The sequence below is a fragment of the Peromyscus maniculatus genome, chromosome 3 (genome assembly GCF_049852395.1).
Source record: "Peromyscus maniculatus bairdii isolate BWxNUB_F1_BW_parent chromosome 3, HU_Pman_BW_mat_3.1, whole genome shotgun sequence".
NCBI lineage: Eukaryota > Metazoa > Chordata > Mammalia > Rodentia > Cricetidae > Peromyscus > Peromyscus maniculatus.
In genome coordinates this window covers 169701189-169725728 of record NC_134854.1, presented here as the reverse complement: position 1 = coordinate 169725728, position 24540 = coordinate 169701189, and the positions used below count along the sequence as shown (strand labels likewise).

Sequence of the window (24540 nt, the reverse complement as noted above, 5' to 3'; positions counted from 1 at the left end):
ACTCATGCCTTGAAATCACAGATATCCACCTGCATCTGCCTCCAGAGTGCTGGACTAATGGCTTGTGCCGCTATGCCTGACCTGCTGTTGTTGTAAAGATTTCTTTTTATTTGTGTGTGTAAGTGTATGTGACTGTCTGCAGAGGCCAGAGGCACCAGCTCCTCTTACAGGCAGTTGTGAGCTGCTGACATGGGTACTGAGAACTGACCTCGGTCCTCTGCAAGAGCAGCAAGTGCTTTTAACCTCTGAGCTACCTCTCCAGCTCCTTTGTTGTCATTGTTTGCAGACAGTTTCATGGCTCAGATTGGCCTCCAACTAAATAGAAAAGGATGATGATGAATTTCTGACTCTCCTATGTCACAAGTGCTGTGCAGCCACTACTCCAGGTTTATTTTTGCTTGGGGTCAAACCCAAGGCTTCATGCATGCTAAGCAAGCACTCTATCAATGGCGCTTTAAGGTTCACAGCAGAGCAATAAGGAATTACTTTGAATTTGAACACCAAGTCTTCCCAGCACTGACAGTTTGGTTATGAAGAAGTTATAAAGACAATCTAAGTAGGTACTCAAATTATGCTATAAGAAAGATAGCAGGCTGGATATGGTAGTGCACAGCTTGCCTTTAATCCCAGAATTTGGGAGGTAGAGGCAGGCAGATCACCGTGGAAGAAAGAAGCAGTGACAAACAAGAGCTGAACTCAAGCCAGACTGTCAGTACACCCCGCCATACCTGACTGGGGCAGTGTGACTGTCTAGCGGTCTTGACTGGGTTCAGCTTTCTCTGCCAGTTACACAGTTAAAAAGCAGGAAAACTTTCAAGCTCAACAGGTAGCACGGGAGAAATCTCAGACACTGAAAACAGGAGCAGACAGGATCAATAGTTTAGGAAGGGCTTTTATAGAGGGGCGAAGAAGCACACATGCAGCAAACACAGAGAAAAAGACTCCTCCTCAAAGTAGAAGGGGCACTTGGGGAGCTGAAACCCAGTCTCTTCTTGAGGGTTAGGGTTTTTTAAGTCTCTGAAGGGTCTTGCTCCCCTAATTTGGTGTTGATCACTTTGAAGAAAGACGGGATGGCTGGCTGGACAACTATTGTGAAAACAAGTCCTGTTGGGGCTTTCAGCTTGTGGAGCCAGTCCCTCAGTAGGGGCCTGCAGGAAGGAGAAAAAGTTCACAGGGTCTTTGTTTTAAGATGCCAGGCTTTTGTCTCAGGTCAGGAGGGTGAGGAAAAACCATCCATTTCGGAAGTTTTCCACTTTATTATCCAGTCATGGCCCCTCTTCCTATCTGTCTGACTCCAATCCCTCAGTAGGTGGACTGCCTCCCTGGACTACTATCTTACAAAAAGACACACAGAATGAGCAAATCTCCTGGAGAGAAGGTGCAGGCATTGAGAGCTTGCTTCTCTTCCGCAGGACCAGGGTTTGGTTCCCAGTGTCAATGTCCCAGAGTGTGTACCTGTAACTTTAGCTTCTGGTGACACATTCTGGTTTACACACACACACACACACACACACACACACACACACACACACACACACACACACGGTTAACAATGCAGGGCACAGTAGCACATGTCTGTAATCTCATCACTTGGGAGGCTAGGGCAGAACTGCCTCTAATTAGAGCAAGTCTGGGCTGCATTGCAGGCCGGGGCTACGAAGTGAGACCTTGTCTCAAGCAAAGAAACAAAAAGGTTAAATTACAAACAACGCTTGTGACCACGTTACTTTCCTAAGAAAAAAAGGACAGGACTCTGCTTTTAAAAGGGTACTGCGGTCCTTACCTGACTTTGCTGGAGCTTCACGCGCAGGAAGAAGAAAAAAATAATGTACACCGAATCTCCTTTCCGGGAAGAGGAAGTCTGAGCCGGCAGCTGGAAAAACACTGGGTGGCCAGAACGAGGAGGCGGAGAAACGTGGACTGCTCAGCTGCCAGGACACACCAGCTCCGCCCTTCTTCCTAGCTGTGTTTTGTTTTGCACCTCTGGGTTCTCAAGGCTGTTGGGAACCACAAAGCCCTTCTGTAACCTTGAGACTAGGGGCCGTGCCCTCTGGTCAGTCCCTATAGACCTGGAGCGCCATTGCACAGCTTTGTGCGCCACGTCTGGGGAATTCTGATTTATAAAACCTCCTGCAGAGCTGTATGCAGCCAGCACTGTCCTGAGAGGATGAATCTGGAGAGGTGAATAAACTTTTATGACACATTCAGTTGCGATAAATCATAATATATGGTTCCCCTGTTGTAAAGTCACAGCCCAGGGTGATTTTCAACCTGTAGGGCTCAGGTTCTGAATCTCTTAGATTCTCCACAGGCCCCTCAACTCACGACTCCAAACTTAAGCCATCTCACTTTCATTAAAGAAAATCTATGATGTACAAGGAAAAAAAAATCCCAAACAAGGAAATTGACAAGCTATGTTTCTTTATCTAAATTTACCATTTAAGGAATGCTCCTCAGATGCCTGGTCAAAATCTGAATTGGGGCCTGGCTCAGTTGTTAGGAGTTTTTACGTAGCCTGAGACCCTGGGAGCCATCCCTAATCCTAGCTAGCACTCAGGAGTGGATGGAAGAGGTTCAAGGTCATACTCAGCAAGTCAGAAGTCAGCCTTGGCTACATGACACCCAGTCTCAGAAAAAAACAAGAAAAGAAAAGCCGGACCCATCTAGGTGACTCCGTGTGCCAGGGCCACTGCCAAGCCTGACACCTGAGTTCCGCAGAGCCCACAAGTGTCCTCCTACTTTCACACCCCAGCACACACACACACACACACACACCACAATAAATAAATGTAATAAAAACTTTAGAAATCTGTGTTTAGGGGCTAGAGAAATGGCTTGGTGTCGTGTAGTGCTTGCAGAGCATCTGAGTTTGCCTCTCAGACCCACACAAGGTGTGCCTGTATTCCAGCTCGAGGGGATCCAGTGTCTCTGGCCCCCTTGGGCATCTGCACGCCTGTACACAGACACATACAGATGCACATAATTAAAAACAGAAACGAGCCGGGCGGTGGTGGTGCACGCCTTTAATCCCAGCACTCGGGAGGCAGAGGCAGGCTGATCTCTGTGAGTTTGAGGCCAGCCTGGTCTACAAAGCGAGTTCCAGGAAAGGCGCAAAGCTACACAGATAAACTCTGTCTCGAAAAATCAAAAACAAAAACAAAAACAAAAACAAAAACAAACAAACAAAACAGAAACGAATATTTTTTTAATCACCAGGTATAGTGACTCACGCCTCTAATTACAGCATTTAGCCAGTAGAGGCAGGCGCATCCCTGTGGGTTCCTGGCCAGCCTGGGCTACAGAGTGAGTTCCATGCCTGGTAAGATCCTGTCCCTCCCCGCCCCCAAAAAAGAAGAGGATTTTTTTAAAAAATCTCAGTGGTGGTGATACACGCCTTTAATCCCAGCACTCAGGAAGCAGAGGCAAAGGCAGGCGGATCTCTGTGAATTCGAGGCCAGCCTGGTCTACAGAATGAGTTCCAAGACAGTCAAGGCCTCACAGAGAACCTCTGTCTTGAAAAATTAAAAATAAAATAAACATTTTTGAAAATCTGTATTTATGGTTTACCCTGTTGTCTTTCTATGCTAAGCATGCAGTTCTGCTGTTGTGGGGTCTGCTTGGATCCAACACAGCCTAAACTCCACTTCAATGCAAAAAAGTTTATTGTAATCAAGCCACTATTGATTGATCAGGAACACAGAACAGACTTGGGAGCTGAACTGTGAGCCTGGAGCCAGAGTGATCCAGAGCTTTAAGCACAAAAGCCACAAATATCTCTGCCAAGTTACGGGTTACATTTTTCACCAATCAGGACTCAAGGATGGGGACTTTCCTAGGGACATTTCTTTGTGGTATGCTTATCCTATTCTCATTGGTTGGTTTATTCACCTGTGGCTGTGTGGCTTGCCCCACATTCATGTCTTAACGTGCCAAACAGGATGTCAGTTACCCAGGGAGGTCTTGGGAACTTAAACATTTTTGATCCCTATTCAAAATGGAAGTTTTACTCAGAATGGCTTACATTACCCCCTTGTCTTTGTACATTATTCAAATCCTTGATTATCTGTTCCAGGGTATAGGGATGGTATTAGTTCCTTAGGACCATGAGCTTAACTGAGTAAACTCTAGACTGAACAAATTTAACTAAAACATTCAGGATGCAAGGTCCTCTGAGAAGCAGGAGGCGAAGGCGGGCCAGTGGTCTTGCTGGGGCAGTGAGCACAGTGGTTAGCCCAGGAGACCAATTAAAGAGATTTTGGAACCAGTTACCAGCCTGTCTTTTTTGTGTCTCCCTATCCATCAGGTTTTGTTTTACTTTTGATAAGGTGTCTTGGACTATCCCAGAATGATTGGCATAAAAACAAGTTCCCCCACAATGTCATACAGAAACCTCCCTCCTTAAGAAACAATAGATCCAATCCTCTTCTGTTTTGGAGGGCTGCTTCTACCACAGAGTCTAATTGTTTTTCTAATTGATGGAGAAGGAGCCGAGAGTTCTACATCTTGATCTGCAGAAGCAACAGTGTGCTACTCTGGGCATAGCTTAAGCATAGGAGACCTCAAAGCCCGCCTCCTCCACAGTGACACACTTCCTCCAACAAAGCCACACCTCCTAATAGTGCCACTCCCTGTGGGCCATGCACTCAAGCATATGAGTCTAAGGGGTGTAGCACAAATCTTAAAAGGTCTTATGAATAAAAACAAATCTGAGCCAGGTATTGGGGTGAACTGGAAGATCAGAGAAGCAGAACAAGCCACAGCTACTTCACCTTGCCAGTTCCTCAGCTAATCCTGTTTCCTCAGACTGGAAGCCTCTGTGTCCTCATCCAAATGGGTCTCAGCTGACTGCTGCTAAAAGTCTAAAAGCTTAACCTGCCTAGTTCCTGGTCCTCACTCCTTATATACTTTTCTGCTTTCTGCCATCACTTCCTGGGATTAAAGGCGTGAGTCACCATGCCTGGCTATTTACTCACAGAGATCCAGATGGATCTCTGACTCTGGATGTGAGTGCCGTCATTTTCTGGTCTCTGTGTCTGTCTAGTGGCTGTTCTGTTCTCTGACCCCAGGCAAGTTTATTAGGGTGCACAATATATTGGGGAACACATTATCACCACAAAGGGGACCATGCCTAATCAAACCACCACATTCTACTCCCTGGCCTTCGTAGGCTTGTGGGCATAATATAATGTAAAATGCATTTAGACCAACTTCAAAAGTCCCCATGGTCTATCAGTCTCAACAATACTTAAAAGTCCAAAATTCAAAGTTTCTCCTAAGATTCATGCAATCTCTTAACTGTAACCCCCCTATAAAATCAAAATCAAGGGCTGGAGAGATGGCTCAGAGGTTAAGAGCACTGACTGTTCTTCCAGAGGTCCTGAGTTCAATTCCCAGCAACCACATGGTGGCTCACAACCATCTATAATGAGATCTGGTGCCCTCTTCTGGCCTGCAGTCATACATGCTGTATACATAATAAATAAATCTTTTTTTTTTTTTTTAAAAAATCAAAATCAAAAGAGCAGATCACATACTTCTAACATATAATGGCACAGGATATGTGTAGTGGGTAGCGTTCCAGCTTTGATCTGGAAGGACCACCCCCATTGAGGCTTCGGTAACTGTCACGCTTACAAGGCTGAGCCGTAGGAGGACCCTTGAAGACCCGGGATCCGGATGGGCTGGCTCTCTTGGTTCCTGGACCCTGGACGCTGGAGGTACACTGAACAGCGTTCTCCAGAGAACACCGCCGGACTGAGCTACACCTTTCCCAGACCCTGTTACCTATCCCTTCACTTGTAAGTTACCCCACAAAATAAACCTCTCTTTTAACTATGTGGAGTGACCTTAATAATTTCACCAATAGATATGTATTACCATTCCAAAACGGAGGAAAGGGAACACAGTGAGGAAATACTGGGCCAACTCAACTGAAAACCAGCTGGGCAAACTCCAGACTCTGCATCTCCATGGCTGATATCAAAATGCTCTTCAGATCTCCAGCTCCTTTCATCTTGACTACAACACACTTCTTTCTCTTTGGCTGGTTCTACTCCCTATTAACAGCTCTCCTCAGCAGGTACCCCACAACTCTGGCATCTCCAACATCTTGGATTCTCCAAGGCAATCCAGGCTTTACCTTCACAGTTTCACACAATGGCCTCTCTAGGCCTCCATGCAGGGACATCCCCTGACACATGCCTGGGCTCAGCAGCTTTCCTTAATGGAGGAGGGAGATTCCATAACCCCTTTCTTCTATCCTTGACTATAAAGCCAGAACCATATGGCCAAAGCTGCGAAGTTCTGCTGCTTGCTGGGATTGGAACATGCCCCTCTTGTTCAATTACATCTTCACCAACTTTCTGTTTTTGGTGGTTTCCTTTACTGCCTACCTAAGCTTGGCTGTCCTGAAACTGGATCTCTAGACCAGGGTGCCTTGAACTCAAGAAATCTGTATGCCTCTGCCTCCTGAGTACTGGGATTAAAGGTGTGCATCACCACACCTGGCTCTAAGCTTTTCTTTGATTCTTTTTCTCACGTTGGAAGATTAGCTGGGTGGGGTCTTGCCCTGAGGTCACCACTCCCTATACAGCATTTATATCCTGCTCCTCTTTAATCTGTTGGTCTCCTGGAACATAGAACTTAGCTCCATTCCACTCCCTGGTGCCCCTTTTCTCAATCTGTACATTTTGTATTTTTCCTTGCTCAGCTTGCTTCTTTTAATTATGCATCTTCATTAGAGTTAACAGTAATAACTGTATGACAGAGTCTGTACTAGACTGTTTTGAGATTTCCTCTGCCAGTGTAATTAATTGAAATCTCTTCACCTTAGCCTCAGGCAGACTCTTTAGATAAGGGCAAAATGCAGCCACATTCTTCATCAAAATATCATAAGAACAATGTCTAGACAACATACTAAAAGTTTTCTCCTATGAAACCTCTTGAGCCAGGCCCCCTCAGCACCACTGTCTTCCATGTTCCTACTAGGATGGCCTATTAAGTAAGCTTCACTAAGCATTCAACTGCTTTTCTAATCCAAACTCCCAAAGGCCACATTCCTCTAAACAAAAGCATGGTCAGGCCTATCACAACAATACCCCAGTCCCTGGTACCAACTTCTGTCTTAGTTAGGGTTTCTGTAGATGTGAAGAGACCTTATTAATACAAGAAATCCATGGAGTCTATTTAATGAGCAAGGGAATTTATTAGGGGATAACTCACTATAGCATGGGTATTTATTGTAGGGTCCGGGAAAGGCAAGCTATGTCCCATGCTGATCATCTAAGATCTTCCTGGTGAGTCCCAGCATCCAGAACCATAAGGAGCAAAGAGAACCATGTAGTACATCCTAGGTCTTTAGGGTCTTGAGAGGCCACGCCCCAGGGGCATGTACTTCAAGGTCATAGGTAGGTGTATCAGTTACCTGCTACCTCACTAGGGGCGGTGCTTCAAGGTCATAGCTAGAACAGCTACCCACTACATCCCATGACCACGGCAACTCTTATAAAGGAAAACATTTAATTGGGCTTGGTTTACAGTTTCAGAGGTTTAGTCCATTATCTTCATGGCAGCATGCAGGGAGACATGGTGCTAGAGAAGGAGCTCAGAGTTCTACATCTTGATCCACAGGCAGCAGAAGCAACTGTTTGTTACACTGGTCATAGTGTGAGCATAGGAGACCTTAAAGCCTGCCTACACTTCCTCCAGCAAGGCCACACCTACTCCAACAAGGCCATGCCTCCTAATAATGGTATGGGGTCATTCCCTATGGGGCAAGCACTCAAACACATGAGTCTATTATTGATGTAACCAACCGTTTTATTAAATAAGAAACACAGAAATAATGCAAAAGAGAAAGCTGAGAGGTCAGAGCTCAGAGCCAAAATCTCACCCTTCCGCCTGCGGTGTCCCAGCTTCCCGAATGAGCGCTCTATTTCCTGTCTGTTCGTCTATTTAAAGAGACAGAACAAGCCACAGCTATCTCACCTCACCAGTTCCTCAGCTGGTCCTGTTTCCTCAGACTGGAAGCTTCTGTGTCCTCATCCCAATAGCTCTCAGCTGAACTGTGTTGCTCCAAAGCCTGAAAGCTTAACCAGCCAAATGCTTCTAGTTTCTGGTCCTCACGCCTTATATATCTTTTTGCTTTCTACCACCACTCCCTGGGATTAAAGGCTGGCTTTCTGGGATTAAAGGCGTGTGCCACCACCGCCACACTCTTGCAATGGTTCTAATAGCTCTGACCCCCGGGCAACTTTATTTATTAACATACAATCAAAATCACATTTCAGTATAATTAGATTACCACCACAGTCTATAGGGGCCATACCTAGTCAAATGACCACAGATATCAACTTCCAAAGCAAGTGCTATTCTTCCTCTAGCAAGGCTCCATCTCCTAAAGTTTCCAAAACCTCCCAGACAGCACCAACACTGGGGAACTAAGTGTTCAGATATGTAGAGGATGTTTCTCATTCACACCACAATTACCTGACTAGTGTTTCATTTAAAAAAAAAATTTTTTTTTAAAGATGGTTTCATGTAGCCTAAGCTGGCCCGGAACTTGCTGTGTAGGCAAGGATAATCTTGTGCTTCTGATATTCCTGCCTCTACTCCCTGCATGCTAGGTTCACAGGTGTCAGCACACCCCATTTTTTAGAGTGCTGGGTATTGAGCTTCTGTGCATGTTAGGCAAGCATTCTACTGGCTGAGCTAATCCTAGTTTTTAGATTTTTTTAATACAAATGCAATTATCCATTATAAACTTCTTTTTTTTTTTTTTTTTTTTTTTTTTGGTTTTTCGAGACAGGGTTTCTCTGTGTAGCTTTGCGCCTTTCCTAGGACTCACTTGGTAGCCCAGGCTGGCCTCGAACTCACAGAGATCCACCTGGCTCTGCCTCCCGAGTGCTGGGATTAAAGGCGTGCGCCACCACCGCCCGGCTATAAACTTCTTTTTTAATATTAGTGTGTGTGTGTGTGTGTGTGTGTGTGTGTGTGTGTGTGTTGCCTGTACTTCTGTGCACCACATGCACGTGTATTCTTAGAGTCCAAAAGAGCATGTTGGATCCTTTGGACTGGAGTTACAGATAGTTGTAAATAGCTATGTGGGTTCTGGGAATTGAACCCATATCCTCTAAAATAACAGCTAATGCTCTTAGCCAAACTCTGAGCCATCTCTCCAGCCCTGAACTCCTATTTATTTAGTCTTGTTTCTTTTACTCAGCATGATTATCACATATCTATGATATTTAATGAAATAAAAGTAAGTCTGCTATTTATTGATAACTAGTATATCTTTTTGTGTATTTGTTTTGTTTTCATTTTCTGTAGTTCTGGAGATATAGCTCAGGGCTTTGTGCATGCTTAGCTTGTGTTCTGGTGAGCTGCAGCCTCAGCTATCACTGTTTTTATAACTAGTATTTTTTGGGACTGGTGAAATGGCTCAGCAGGTAAAGGTGCCTGCTGCTAAGCCTAAGGACTTGGCCTGAGTTCAGTTCCCAAAACTTACATGATAGAAGCAAAAAGCTTACTCCTTCAAATTGTCTTTTGACCTTTACATGTATGCTGGTGGCAGGAGCCATGAGACTTCTTTGGGGAACAAGGCCTGAGAATAGCATGAACGGCTCTCCTTGTAGCAAGGCCCTGGAGACTCTGACCCACTTGGCAAAGCCTGTGGACAGTTTGCTGCATGATCCCGAGCGTAACCCCAGGAGCATCTGTGCTACCTGTTCCTCCTTTCATCATGCTGCTGGCCTGAAAGAGTCCCAGCAGGTCATGAAGTTTAATATTACTATTTGCATAACTGTTCTGAAAGGAATTATTTTAATCACTAGAGTCTTTGAGAGATGTTATTAAATAGATGGTATCAGGAGTTAATGGAAACAGTCTAGGAACAGGGAATGAAGTAGAATCATAGAAACCCACAGTTCCCTCATTTCTATTAACTGTGCCAATTCCCCAAGAAGTTAAGGGAGACAGACATAAGGACAAGGATAAACAGTGCCAACTATTAAGAGTAAGTTTCCAAGTTATGTTGCTTATAGGATAAATGGAAAAACTTGGTGTATCCCCAGAGGAGATAGAATAGTATAGAATGTAGAATGGATTGATGCAGCTTTGGCTTGTATAGAATGTAGACTGGATTGATGCAGCTTTGGCTTGTGAGTTGATCATGAGAACCCATACCCTACTAGATGTAAATATTAACTGTGGTGATATATTGTGTGCCCCAGTAAAGCTTACCTGGGGATCAGAAGACAAAGCCAGCCACTAAATTAGACACAGGGATCAGGCAGTAGTGGCACACACCTTTAATCCCAGCACTTGAGATCTCATGCCTTTGCTACCAAGTTCTTGGGAAGCACCCACATGTTTAATCCCAGCACTAGGAAGGAAGGAAGATGGCAGGGCACAGTTCATACACATTCATTCTGAAATAATGAATAGACCACACTGGCATATCTGAAGCGGATTATCTCCTTCAACCAGCAATGTGTGATTGTTTCCATGCACCTACTATGTCTTAGTTAGGGCTTCTGTTGCTGCAATGAAACACCAAGACCAAAAAGCAAGGAATGGGTTTATTTAGCTTACACTTCCATATTGTAGTCTATCATTGACGGAAGTCAGGACAGGAACTCAAACAGGGCTGAAACCTGGAGGCAAGGAGTTCATACAGAGGCCATGGAAGGGTGCTGCTTACTGAATTGCTCATCATGACTTCCTCAGCCTGCTTTCTTATAGAACCCAAGACCTTCAGTCCAGGGATGGCACCACCCATAGTGGGCTGGCCTCTTTTCCATCAATCACTAATTAAGAAAATGCCCTACAGCCAGAATTTATGGAGGCATTTTTCTCAATTGAGGTTCCCTCCTTTCCAATAACTCTAGCTTATGTCAATTTAAAATAAAACTAGTCTTTTTTTTTTTTTTTTTTTTTTTTTTTTTTGGTTTTTCGAAACAGAGTTTCTCTGTGTAGCTTTGCGCCTTTCCTGGAACTCACTCTGTAGACCAGGCTGGCCTCGAACTAAACTCATAGAGATCCGCCTGGCTCTGCCTCCTGAGTGCTAGGATTAAAGGCGTGCACCACCACCGCCCGGCAAATAAAACTATTCTTGCTGTGGTTTATCTTTCTGTATTCTGTGAATATATGTTGATCGGATTGGTTGATAAATAAAGCTGCATTGACCTATGGCAAGGCAGCTTAGAGGCAGGTGGAAAATCTAAGCAGATATATGGAGAGAAGAAAAAAGAAGAGAGAGAGAGAGACCAGCCACTGCCAAAGGAGCAGCAAGATACCAGCAGACCGATGTAACAGGAATCTTAACAGTTCTGGCCAACTTCTCAGCTGGTCTTGTTTCCTCAGACTGGAAGCCTCTGTGTCCTCATATCCGAATGGCTCTCAGCTGAACTGTACTGCTAGAAGCCTGAAAGCTTAACCAGCCAAATGCTTACCAGGCCAAACGCTTCTAGTTTCTGGTCCTCACGCCTTTTATACCTTTCTGCTTTCTACCACCACTCCCTGGGATTAAAGGCTGCTTTCTGGGATTAAAGGCTGAGTCACCCAAATTTGGCTGTATCCTTGAACACATGGATTTCTGCCTCTGGAATGCTAGGATTAAAGGCGTGTGCTACCACTGCCTATTCTTTATGTTTAATATTGTGGCTGCTGTCTCTGACCCCAGATAAGTTTATTAGTATGCTCAATATTTGGGGGAATACAATACCACATTTCCTCTCTTTTTGTCTAAAATTTAAAAAAGCTTTTAACTAATACAAGAAAAATTATATCCAGTAAGTATATACAATATACACAGTCAAGATTATATTAATGATGTCTAGTCCATTAACATTTGACAGATTCAGATAAAAACTCCATTATATATATTAACAATGTCCAGTCCAGTAACATCTGATAAACTCAGACCAAAAAATTTTCATTACTTATCTTATTTAAAACAAGTAGTTCCTTTTTTAAAAGTAGATTCCATAATTTCCCTTTTAATCTTATCATATCCATATTTTCTCTTTTTTCTTCTCATAATAGATTCAGTAGTCTACCTTTTGTCATTTTTATATCCTCCCCTTTTTCTTCAGTGTGGATTCAGTGATCTACCTATTTATCCTATTATTTCTTTATCTTCTTTCTCAGAGTAGATTCAATGATCTATCTCATATCTTATTCTCTTTTTCTTTTTGCTTCCTAGGGGTGAAGATATCTTTAGGGAATCTTGAAAAGAAAAATTTTGGGTTAATTGTCAAGTCCTGTATCATTTGTACAGTCTCTGGATAATAGGAAAGTTCGGGGCTTGTCACAAGTCCTTGTTCGAGTAGTCTGTCAGGCTGGATCATCTCAGCATTGTCCTGACCAGTTTGTAGTCCAAAGTCAATCTTTCCATGGTGTTAATCGGCTTAATGGCTTTATCATAGTCCATATAGAATCATCTTTGTGGGGTCCCATCATCATTTTGAAGATTTCAAAGTTGCTATCAGGCATGGTCATGGTTCCTTGCAGACTTTTTGTGTGTGTGTGCCTCCTCTGTGGTTTGGAGCAATCACAGTCTGATAAATGTCTGTCTCTCGGAACCATGAACATACTTCCCTAGAACAGAAAATCTTCACAGCAATTTCTCCCCACCATCTGTCTTGCCAAATTTTTCCAAACTGACCTTTGCCAATGCTTTCTTGTAACACGATGGTCCTGGCAATTTTTCTCTGAACAAGCAGCAGTAAACCCTTCATCCCAGGTAGCAGCATCATTGCAGTCACCAACACGATGAGAAGAAGCTGGCATGCTTTATTAGCATGCTCAATATTTGGGGGAATACAATACCACAGACTGGTAATGCCATGGCCAGTTGGCAACTTATAGATGAATAGAAATGGGTTATATTATAAGAGCTAGCTAGCAAGAAGCCTGTCATAGGCCATACAATTGATAATTAAATTAAGCCTCTGAATCATTATTTTATAAGCGGCTGAGCAATGGTGGGGCCAGGTGGGACTGGAGAAGCATGGGAATTTGGGGCTAGGCGGCACCTGAGAAAACTTAGGGCTACATATTCTGTCTCATTTTAAATCCAAACTGTTGCCTTATTTTTCAAATCCTACATAATTGAGAGTGGCCCTTTTTATGGCCACTCTGAAAAGTCATGGGTGATTTTTTCATAGCACAGAAGCTAACAAGAGAAAAGCATGTCTGAGGCAGGATAAAAAGATAGAAAAGGGCTTGGGATTTAGCTCAGTGGTAGAGCCCTTGCCTAGCAAGGGCAAGGTCCTGGGTTCGGTCCTCAGCTCTGAAAAACAAAAAACTGTTAAGCTTTAGCCAGGCGGTGGTGGCACACACCTTTAATCCCAGCGCTCGGGAGGTAGAGCCAGGCCGATCTCTGTGAGTTCCAGTCCAGCCTGGGCTACCAAGTGAGTTCCAGGAAAGGCGCAAAGCTACACAGAGAAACCCTGTCTCGAAAAACCAAAAAAAAAAAAAAAAAAAAAAAAGGAAAGGAAAAGAAAAGGGTCAGGGAGAGGAAAGGAACCCCACGCCCTAACCTACTTAGACCTGACTCCTACCCCAGTCTTTCTTTGAGACAGGGTCTTACTGTGTAACTTGGCTGGCTGGAACTCCCAGAGGCACACCTGTCTCTGCCTTCCAAGTGCTGGGATTAAAGGTGAGCACCGTCACCAACCCCCAGCATGTACAATATTCTTACAGAGGCCCAGAGTTTGGTTCCTAGCACCCAAGTTGGATGGCTCACTACTGCCTATAACTCTAGCCCCAGGGGATCTAACACCTCTGTGCTGTGGATGATTGATTGATAAAGTGCTAATTGGCCAGTAGCCAGGCAGGAAGTATAGGTGGGACAAGGAGACAGGAGAATTCTGGGAAGTAGGAGGTTGAGGCAGAGAGATACTGTCAGCTGTCACAATGAGAAGCAAATGTTAAGATACCAGTAAGCCACGAGCCACGTGGCAATTTATAGATTAACAGAAATGGGTTAATTTAAGATATAAGAACAGTTAGCAAGAAGCCTGCCATGACCATACAGTTTATAAGTAATATAAGTCTCTGTGTTTACTTGGTTGAGTCTGAGCAGCTGTGGGACTGGGGGGTGAGAGAGATTTGTCCTGACCATGGGCAATGCAGGAAAACTCTAGCAACACCTCTGAGAGCCCAGGCACACACATATATACATAATTTAAAATAAAAGAAAAATCTTTAAACAAAATTTTAAGATTTAATTTTAAAAAAATACACTGCAGGAAAGACAGGAAGGCACTGACTGAATTTCCTGTGGGGAGGGCTGAGAAGAAACGGGAGTTCTTTTATTCAGAAAAGGGAAGCCATTTGGTTTATCTTGTGTGCCATGAGCCAGCAGGAAGATGTGTGCAATGGAATATCCCAGGGAATGAAGAGAAGGCATTTTATAACATATTCCAGGGTGGAGGGGCTTGCTAATATATAAAATGTGGTCTAGAATATGCCTTGAGGGATTGTATGAGCCAGGGGGGTCGTGACAGGGGGAACCCACAGAGACAGCTGACATGAGCTCATGGGAGTCTCTATGGGACCGACCTAGGCCCTCTGCACGTGTGTGACGGTTCTGCAGTTTGGTCTCTTTGTAAGGCTCCCAGCAGTGAGATCAGGGCCTGTCCCTGGAGCTTAGCTGGATTTGGGGAACCTTTTCCCAATGCTGGATCACCTTGCCCAGCCTTGACAAAAGGGAGAGGAGCTTGGTCCTGCCTCAGCTTGATGTGCCATGCTTTGCTCAAGCCCATGGGAGGCCTGCTCCTGTCTGAATGGAGATGGGGGAGAAGTAGAAGAGGAGGGAGAGAGAAGGAAAGTAGGGTGGGGGGACTGGGGTTAGGGGGTACTGGTAGGTGTAGCATGAATTGTTAGAAGGTCTTATTAATTAAAAAAAAAAAAAAAAAAACCTGGAGCCAGGCATTGGGGTGAATGCTGGAAGATCAGAGAAGCAGAACAAGCCACAGCCACCTCACCTCGCCAGTTCCTCAGCTGATCCTGTTTCCTCAGACTGGAAGCCTCTGAGTCCTCATCCAGAATGAATCTCAGCTGAACTGTTTGTTGCTCAAAAGCCTAAAAGCTTAACCAGCTCTAGTTCCTGGTTTTCACACCTTATAAACCTTTCTGCTTTCTGCCATCACTTCTTGGGATTAAAGGCGTGAGTCACCATGCCTGGCTGTTTCCAGTGTGGCTTTGAACTCACAGAGATCCAGATGGACCTCTGCCTCCAGAAGGCTAGGATTAAAGGTGTGAGTGCCACCATTTTCTGGCCTCTATGTCTCTCTAGTGGCTGTTCTGTTCTCTGACCTCAGATAAATTTATTAGGTTACACGATATATTGGGGAACACAATATCACCACAGGTAGGAGAGGACGGAGGAGAAACTGTGATCAGTATGTAAAATAAATGAAAAAAAAGTTATTAAAAAAATATACCTTGAGGTAAGAATATTGGAGGATTGACTATAACTCAGTCAAGGACTTCAGAGAGAAGGAGAAAGTTTATCTTCATCTGTTATTCTTGCTGTCTGTCAGTCTAGGCTTCAGGGCAGGTATAGCTGTGTCTCTTGTCTGTGCTTTTCCCACCTGAGACCTCTGCTCTAGGGGAAAGCACGGCTTGATTCCTCAGACTGTGAATTCTAGTCTTAAAAGGGCAGGCTCATGACCGAACAGTAGAAGTCACTGCACTTTTCTGCCTGTTACACCAGCAAGGTACACTAAAACTAGGAACTTGTCTCTGTTTTATTCAGTTTGATTCAGATGAATAGTTCAGTAAACTGGTTATGAAGATTACTGGCCTGAGTAACTCCCTCTTGTCCTTCTGGTTCTATGTCCCTTCCTTTCCTCTAGAGTCACCTAGATTCCATGACTGATAAACATCTCTATAAACTGGGACTACCTCCAGGTAACTACCCCCAAGTAACATGAGCCTGTAGGACCTGCTGTATCCAGATGGGGACAATTATCCATGATTATGAGGCCTTGCGCTAGGGCAGAAGTAATCATCTCAGGAGAACCGGACTGTTCCCTCATGAGAGGACAGAGATAACTTCCTCAGGCCAAACCTGAGACAATGATGGACCAGAACACACCATCACTGGTGATACCAAGCATCTTGAAGGCACTGTTTGACAAAGTTCCAGTGCTTGGATGACCTCAACTGACCCTTCACTGCCTGTTGGTGGAATTTGCCACGCAATTTTTGCTTGTTCTGCCTCAGAAATATGGAACTAGCATGAACAAGGAAAAGATTTTGATTACAAAAGTAATTGTACCCTCCTGAAGGTAAAGTAAGCAATTTTAGGAATCTTGATGTTCTTCTACCCTTTGCAGGATTGTAATAAAGATAGGGATCATATTGAAACAAGGGTTTATGACAGAGACACAAAAAGAAACATTCTGGCTCCGTGAACTGCCTGGTTTCCTGAGCAGACATGTCAGATCGGGATTTTTCTGATGTTGTAGAAATAATAAAGAACAGAGCACAGCACTCAAAAGTCAGAGGAGAAGGTGGTGGTCTCATGTCAGATACCAAAGAAAAATAGAAAAAAGAAAGGAAAAAACAAAGGACTGATTAATTAGGCTTCTGTAGAAAGATCAGATATTCATTATAGTAGATAAATAAAATAATACAGGAGAAGATTGATATAACAGGTGTTAGGAAATAAATTCTGATCTATTAACTTAGTCAAACTTTAAATAGAGACATTCTGTCTTTTATTTCTGTAACCGCATGGGTTTATGGCACCAATTTTTAGGAAAAAGACATTGAGTTAAAAGAATTGATTTTATTATAATGTCAGATTTTAGTTCTCATGAAATTTGCTGTTTGCTCATTTTGCTTCTTTTACTTTGATATGTTTATCTAATCAAGGAAGACTTTAGAAAAAGTATGTACCATGAAAAGGCTTTGTAACAATGACTAAAAATCTATGAGGAAATGATTTTGTGTATAAATAAAGCCTGTGAGAGATGCAGGTTGTCAGAGTAGGTCAGGCCATGCGAAGATGCGCTTCCTTTCTGTCCATCTCTCATAAAACGAAACTAAAAAGGGTCCCGTGTCTGATTTCACCCCTCTTGCATCCATCCACACACTTCAGGCCTTGCCCTCTCCCGGAGTTGGACTCCGGCACTTCATCATGAATGCTTAATTGTGCTTGCCTCTTATTCCCTGCCTCAATTCTTTCTCTACCAAACCTATGTCTCCATTGGTATCTAACTTGGGAGGGGTCACAACTTGTTCCCCCAGTCAGGTTCAGATTCCCATCCTCAATAAGCCAATGAAAAGAGCCACTTTAAAATAGAAAGCAGATACAAAGCAAAGAACAATCAGACTGCAACCCACAGAACCGGGGAGGCAATATAGCAGGGGGGACCCTAGGATGACTGTGGCTTATAATAAGTTTTGGTTTTACTCAATTACTGGGCAAGCCTCAATGAAACATTTCACTATTAGAATAAGAATTTATATTGTATCAAGCTGATAATAGAAAAATAAATTTAAGCTGGGTGGTGGTGGTGGTGGTGGTGGTGGCGGCGGCGGCGGCGGCGGCGGCGGCGGCGGCGGCGGCGGCACACGCCTTTAATCCCAGAACTTGGGAGGCAGAGGCAGGCAGATCTCTGTGAGTTCAGGGCCAGCCTGGGCTACCAAGTGAGTTCCAGGAAAAGGCGCAAAGCTACACAGAAAAGCCCTGTCTTGAAAAAACAAAAAAGAAAAAGAAAAAGAAATTTAAAAAAAAAAATAGAAAGCAGGGAAAAGAGATTTATTCAATGCTGCTACATTAGGAAGACGGACAAAAAGATCTAGTGAACTCCCCAAAGAGTCCTTCTTCAGGGTCCTGAAGTGAGATCAGAGTTTAGAGGGCCAGCAATATGCACAACTCAACAGCTCTGGGTTTTTGTCTTATCCTGTAAAGTGGTCTGGCAAGTAATTAGAACTCTGTGAAATCTCTTTCCAGGAGAAAAATTCCCTCTTTAGCTGGGAACTTTTCCTTCTCCCAGCATGACATTCCAGGGACATTCCTTTATCTTTTGTGTCCATTGTTTAGTAGTCTGATAGACTGAGAGACACAGTGTCTCTTCAGAATATCTTCTTTCAGGCAACCAGTAGCTACTAAATGAAAAAATAAATAAATAAAAAGGACATGACTGCTCCTTGTATGGTGAATGAGAAAGTTTATTGTAGATAAAAGGGAGAGAGCATTCCAATGAACTCCAAGAGGCAGCTAATGGACAGAGAACAGTGTAGCCATTAGAGACAAGGAGGAACAAGCAGGAACTCCCCCTGAGAGAGGGATCCAATATCATAGAAGCCACGAGGGCATAGGGAAGGTGCAGTACTCCAGGAGGGAGCTGAGAGACAGGGCGTACAAGCTTGCATGGACCCAGAAGGACTTAAGGAAGCTTCAGGACTCAGCAGGCAGCTCCTCAGGGAGGCAAGGAAGTTTTATGAAGGAGCTGAGGCCAAGAGGAAGCAGAAGGAGTAAGTGTTGTGGTAACAAGAATTTCCAGGGTGTCCCCAGGCCGACTGAGAGACTTGTCAGAGAGAAATGTCCCGAATCACAGAGCAGAGGCACCTCTTTCCATGTGATAGGGGAAGGGCAAGAGAAGCTTCCTGGCACACTGGCGTGGATTTCACAGTCAAAGCAGACAAAGCAGGGGGCCCCACAGTGACACCCAGTAGAAGGGGAGAGGCGAGTGGTTAGAGCAGGTAGAGGGTGTGAGGATTATGTCCTTAATTTCCTTAATTACGTCACCAGCCTGCAATGGCGTCCCAGCCTAAAAAGTGGGCATGCCCTCTCTTTCCACACTCTCTCCTTTTGTGTTCTTTCCCCTCTGCACAGTCGCTCTCTCCATCTCTCTCCCTCCCTTCCTTCCCCTCTCTCCCAATAAAGCTCTGGAAAAGTAACCATGGCTCTTCATTCTTCCACCACCGCAACATCCGTCGGCATGGCCACCGTGGCCAGCAGCCAGCCGCTTAACCAGCATCTGTTTCGGTGACTCGGATAGATCAACAAGGACCTGCTGCCGCTTGCCGCCTCCTTCCCCATCCAGCGAGACCACAAGACCGTCCCTCGCCTCCTCTGGACCCCCACACAGCTACCACTACTGCTACCGCCATGATTCTTCACAGTGAGTCCGCCATTCTCACGGCTGTAGTCTGAGCTATGTTCTTTGTGACGGACACCCCGGGGGTTGTCCTCGGCCTGTGCTGGCAACAGCAGGCACATTTTTCACTCCTGAAGAGGGGGTCAATGCTGTCTCGGGTCCACTGTGGACCAACTGCAGCACAGCCGCAGCCCTCACCATCCCTTGATGAAGAGGATGGCTAACTTGAGCTGATTCATAGATCTCTCTCCATTCCTGGGGACGCCCGAGATTGGAGTCTGATCCCGGTTTGTTATTTTAATTTTTTTATTTTTCTCTCGGCTACAGCCATGGGACAAAGGGATGGATACCGATAAATCTGGCTGCATAACAGCTTTGTGGGAACTTCTGCCAGCAAATGGACAAAAGCCACAGGACAAACGGGCGGGTACTGGTAAATCTGGCCACATAACAGTGTCTCGGGAACTTCTGGCAGCGAACAGGCATATAAAAGAGTTACTTTATCCTCAAGCTTTCTGCTAAAGCTCTGAACCCTTCTCCCTCCCCATTTCTGCCTCTGCCACATGCATTCTTTTCTGTCTGACTTCCACTGGCAGTGGGCGGGCTCAAATGGGTGGGCTTGGGCGGCTACTATGACTTTCCTCCCTAACTCACCTTAACTCCACCCACTCATTCTCAAACACCTTGAGAAGCAGAGGCCGGTCTGGTAGCGGCTAAAATCCATGCAAATAAGTTTACAATAGTCAGGATGGCTCTTAAGCCAAAAATCAGCTTATAGCCTCAGACAAGTTTTCCAAAAGGATCGGTTTATAGTCTGCCTCCTGGCAGATCTTTCAAACGCTGTCCTTAAGCCAACAATCATCAGAAAAAAAAAATTTTTTTTCAGGACACAGAGTAAAATCCGGCTCTTGTTCCACAGACCTCCACGACTAAAACTTAAGCACCTGGAGAGCAAGGCTCCTGACCTCACAGGCAAAAGAGTCATCTGTGGCATTTAAGGTGTGCCGGGGAAGAGACAAAAACCCAAAAACAAAATTGTGAAGTGCTGGCACTCGCTGACTCCCAAAAGCGGTTGGGTCCCTGTTTTAAGTGAGGAAAAAGTCCACAGGCTAGCGAGTGCCCTGCCAGGCCATCAACAGTCTTGTTAAAAGTGCTGCCTAGAAAGACAACCAGTCAGCTGACTGCCCCCAGGCACCAAGATGCATGGGTACATCAAGCTAAGACCTCCAGCAGACCTAGGCTTGGCTACAGACATGGCAGGGAACCCAGAACGCAGCAGGGAAGCGATCCATTTCTTTCCTTCTGAACACCAGAACCATTGACTCAGTCCTGGGAGTTTTGGGATGTCACCTCTCCTTTATCATCGGGTACAGAGGACAGTCTTACCACCTCACCAGATTTAATTGCACTTTCAGAGTTACTTAATGGAAAAAGATTTCCAGCTAAAATAAGAGCTCATTGCTTCACTCCAGATCCATTGCCTGTGTTTCTCACATGCACACAGACAGGGCCCTGATCTTTGTCTTGTCCCTAATTCAAAAAAGTAGATTCTCATGCACCACAAGCTTTTCTCTTCCCAGTTCCCTGTTCTAACTCACTGTTCAGCTAATGGTACAGGACAACCACAGAACTGGAGTCCAGAGCACATCAAATAAACTGTAACAGCTAAAAGGTATTTACACCCCCACCCCCCGACCCAAAAGCGTCTGGGCACTACAAAAAAAAAAAAAAAAAAAAAAAAAACACTTTAATGTAAACATCTATTACTATAAAATGCTTTTAACAGTTGATCACCTGTCTCATGGATGCCGAACTATAAAGGAAACAGATGCTTTAAAATAATCTGTCTCTGATAAAGCTTAACATGTTTCAAAATTCTTCCCAAGCTCCAGAAACAGGCTTAAATCCATCTGGACAGGCCAGATCTATTTCAGATAAGTGCCAACGTAAAATAATAATGATTCTTTTCTCTCTAACCTTTTTTGCTGTGTCACCAGCATCTTGTCAGACAGAAGGTTCCCAGCCACAGCCAAGAGGGATACATGTCTCCAGGGCAATGGATGGCAGACAGCATCCCACAACGCCTGTCTACCTCGGAAGACTCCCCTTCCCCATTCCCCCCAGAGCCAACTGATGTCCAATAGTCAGCTGGAAGCAGCTTTTGAGAGGAACGACGCCCCTATTCCCATCTACCTCTTTTTTTATAATAAGCAAAAGTCTGGGATGTAAGGATTATGTCCTTAATTATGTCATCAGCCTGCGATGGCATCCCAGCCTAAAAAGCGGGCGTGCCCTCTCGGTGCCCTCTCTTTCCGTATTCTTTCCCCTCTGTGTGCTCTCTCTCTCTCTTTCTCTCTCTCTCTCTCTCTCTCTCTCTCTCTCTCTCTCTCTCTCTCTCCCTCCCTCTCTCCCTCCCTTCCTCCCTCTCCCCCCCCCATAAAGCTCTAGAAAGGTAACCATGGCTCATGATTCTTCTGCCACCACAACATCTGTCAGCATGGCTGCTGCAGGCATTGGCCAGCCACAAGTGCTGCCGCTCAACCAACAGAGGAGGAAACAGCTGGAGAGGTGCACTGGGAGAGGCTTTTGGAAAAGGGAGGGTTCCGATAGAGGGAGAGGAGCAAGTGTCTTAGTAAGTAGAATTGCCCACATGGTGGGAACCCAAAGCAGGTAGCAGGGAGGTGCCCACATGGTGAGCACCCCAAAGTGGGTAGCCGGCTCCAGAAGCCAGAGAGAGAATACTTACTGAATAGCAGGGAGAGATGGATGGTTAGTTAAGGTAGAGGAAAGAAGCAATTCTAGAATCAAATTTGGTAGGTGGCAAAAAGCCAGCAGACACAAATGATCATACATACCTTAGGAGAGTCGGATCTGCAGCTTGGTTCAGAGAGGCGAGTTCCCCAGAGGAAGCTCGATTATGCCCCTCCTGGCTTTTGACAACAGATGAATGAAAAAAATAAAAAGGAAGGGCACTGACTGCTCCTAGGCATAGTAGAGGAGAAAGTTTATTGTAGATAAAAGACAGAGCATCACCAGAGGCAGAGAGATTTGAGAGAATCCAGAGTGAACGGGATCCTGAGCCATGTTGGGGATAAGGGAGGGACATGGAGCAAGTGCAGTAGCCAAGAAGACAAAAGGTAAAAAGGAGGCAGTAACCAAAATGTCTGGATTTTTAGGGAAGGACAGCCCAGACTCTGGGCTGGAGAGTGTGAAGAGGTCCCAAAACAGCTTGACCACACAGCTGCCATGACAGGATTAGGGGCCCAGACACAGCTTCTGTGACAGGCTTACTGGCAGGCAACACCCAGATCTAGGAAAAGCCTTAAGCTGACACCACCCAGGGATGAGGAAATACCTACCATCCCAAACATCCCAACCATTAGATAAGGTGGCCAGATGTCCTTGAGCTTAGTGCACACCTATTTCCCCTTCTTACCAAGATACCCCTAGACAATTGTCAGCCTATCAGGGTCCTGAACCCTGGAAATCCCCTCACTCCAACCTCTGCGATGATAAAAACCCCACCCCACCTGAGCTCGGGGCTCTCTGCTCTCACCGCTGTGTCAGACAGAGGGACCAAGCTCTGGAGCTTGAAGTAAAGGCTCTTTGCTTTTACATGTGGGATTCGGTCTCCGTGGTGGTCTTTTGGGGGTCCCCAAGATCTGGGCATAACAGAGAGTTCAGGGTAGAGGGCAGGGTATGCCAGCCATACCCACTGTTCTGGTGGAAGGTCCAGAAGATTCCCAAAGAGTCTGGGATAATTAATGGAAGCCCCACCTCTCTTTCTCCCTAGACCCTGCCCCCTCAGAAAGCCCAACAAACAGTGGCCCCCTCCCCTCAGAAAGCCCGAAAAGAGTTAGCCCCTCCACAGGGCTGCTCAAGACCACGCCTGTAGGCTACTTAAGACCTGGCCACCATATTTGCCATGTGATTCCTCTACTGCCCTCCTGAGTGTCACCCAAGATGCTTTGCTCAGTTCCCTAAACCTGGATTTATTAATTCAGTTTCATTGGCTTATTACATCAGCAATGGTGGATATCCAGTAACTGGGGGTTCAAAACTTATCACTCTGTAACAGCTAGGAACTGAGGGATGCTGGGAGTGCCTGGCAACCAGGTCCACTTTGATATGTTAAATAGAAACCAGGCTTTGAAACTTAACATCTACACTATCTGTACTATTACTTGATACCCAAAGAGAGGCCTGAATAAGTCAAATTATATGGATTATATATATTCTCATCCTGCTGTCCCATACAGAGTAGCAGGAAGCAACCCTGCTTGCATTTGGATAAGGCAGAAAAAAAGGGTACAGTGCAGCAGATCTAATGCAAGAAGTGTATTGGGGGAGGGGAGAATGAAAGGCCAGCTTGGAGTTGGGAGATCAGACAGATGGATAGACAGAGAGACTGGGTGACAGAACGAACAAGACAGAATGATCTGGGGTGGCTAGGACCTTTAAAGTGGGCACATGTTGCTATGCAACTCATATTGCAAGTAGACAGTGGAAATGGGCTGTACCTGGCAGTGGCGGGTCATGGCATAACTTGGCTTCCTCTGCTGCCCCTGCTGCTGACACTGCAGATTGGCCAAACCACAACTGTGTGACATACACAGAAAGGCAGCTATGGCCATCTGAAGAAGCAAGCAAGTGTTGTTTACAGAAGCAGAAAGATAGCAGTTAATTAATCGGGCTGTTCTCATAACCTTGAGGTCAGGGACACATTGTATAGAAATTCATGGCTGGTCTATGTAACCAGTAACCAGTTTATCCAAGATAATTTTAGCACTTGAAGTTGTTTTTTTTTTTTTTTTTTAAATACTTTAACAGCCGGGTGTGGTGGCGCACACCTTTAATCCCAGCACTCGGGAGGCAGAGCCAGGCGGATCTCTGTGAGTTCAAGGCCAGCCTGGGCTACCAAGTGAGTTCCAGGAAAGGCACAAAGCTACACAGAGAAACCCTGTCTCAAAAAACCAAAAAAAAAAAAAAAAAAAAAGAATACTTTAACAAAATGATATAACTATACTTCAGTATCCCACTTACATTACCCCAAAGGCAAACTAGGAGTCACTGGATTTCATCACTGAATGAAAAAAAGGAAGGACATGACTGCTCTAGGTATGGTAGAGGAGGAAATTTATTGTAGATAAAAGGGAGAGCATAGCCAGAGTCAGGGACATCTAGGAGAGTCCAGAGTCAATATGACCCTGAGCCAGGCCACGTGATGAGAAGGAGGAGGGGAGAGCCAGGAGAGTAGAAAAAAGGATAGGTCCAAAATGTCTAGATTATATAGGCAAGGGCAGCTGGGGGAAGGACTGCCCTGCCCATGGTCGGCAGGGTATGCCACCCCTACCTATAACAGGTAGGGAATGAGGGGTGCTGGGAGAACTTGGAGGCCAGGTCCACTTTGATATGTTAA

At 45.1% G+C, this 24540-nt stretch overlaps 1 protein-coding gene and 1 long non-coding RNA gene across 6 annotated transcripts in view; one reads left to right on the top strand and one right to left on the bottom strand.

Moving 5' to 3' along the window:
• The window catches only part of Etfbkmt (electron transfer flavoprotein subunit beta lysine methyltransferase), a 63799-nt gene extending 61883 nt beyond the window's left edge, over window positions 1-1916 (bottom strand). For 4 of the 5 annotated variants that reach the window (XM_076568378.1, XM_076568380.1, XM_006995914.4 and 1 more), the window contains exon 1: window positions 1784-1916. The gene's annotated coding sequence lies outside the window, so the exon portion shown is untranslated. Of the gene's footprint in view, window positions 1-728; window positions 1149-1783 lie in introns of all 5 variants that reach the window. The other variant, XM_076568379.1, reaches the window with a different exon arrangement.
• Window positions 1917-1973: 57 nt separating this feature from the next.
• Window positions 1974-24113, top strand: LOC143272576 (uncharacterized). The gene is made up of 3 exons (XR_013050253.1): window positions 1974-2181; window positions 19023-19145; window positions 19449-24113. It is a non-coding gene; the product is annotated as an uncharacterized LOC143272576 (long non-coding RNA).
• Window positions 24114-24540: the final 427 nt, after the last annotated feature.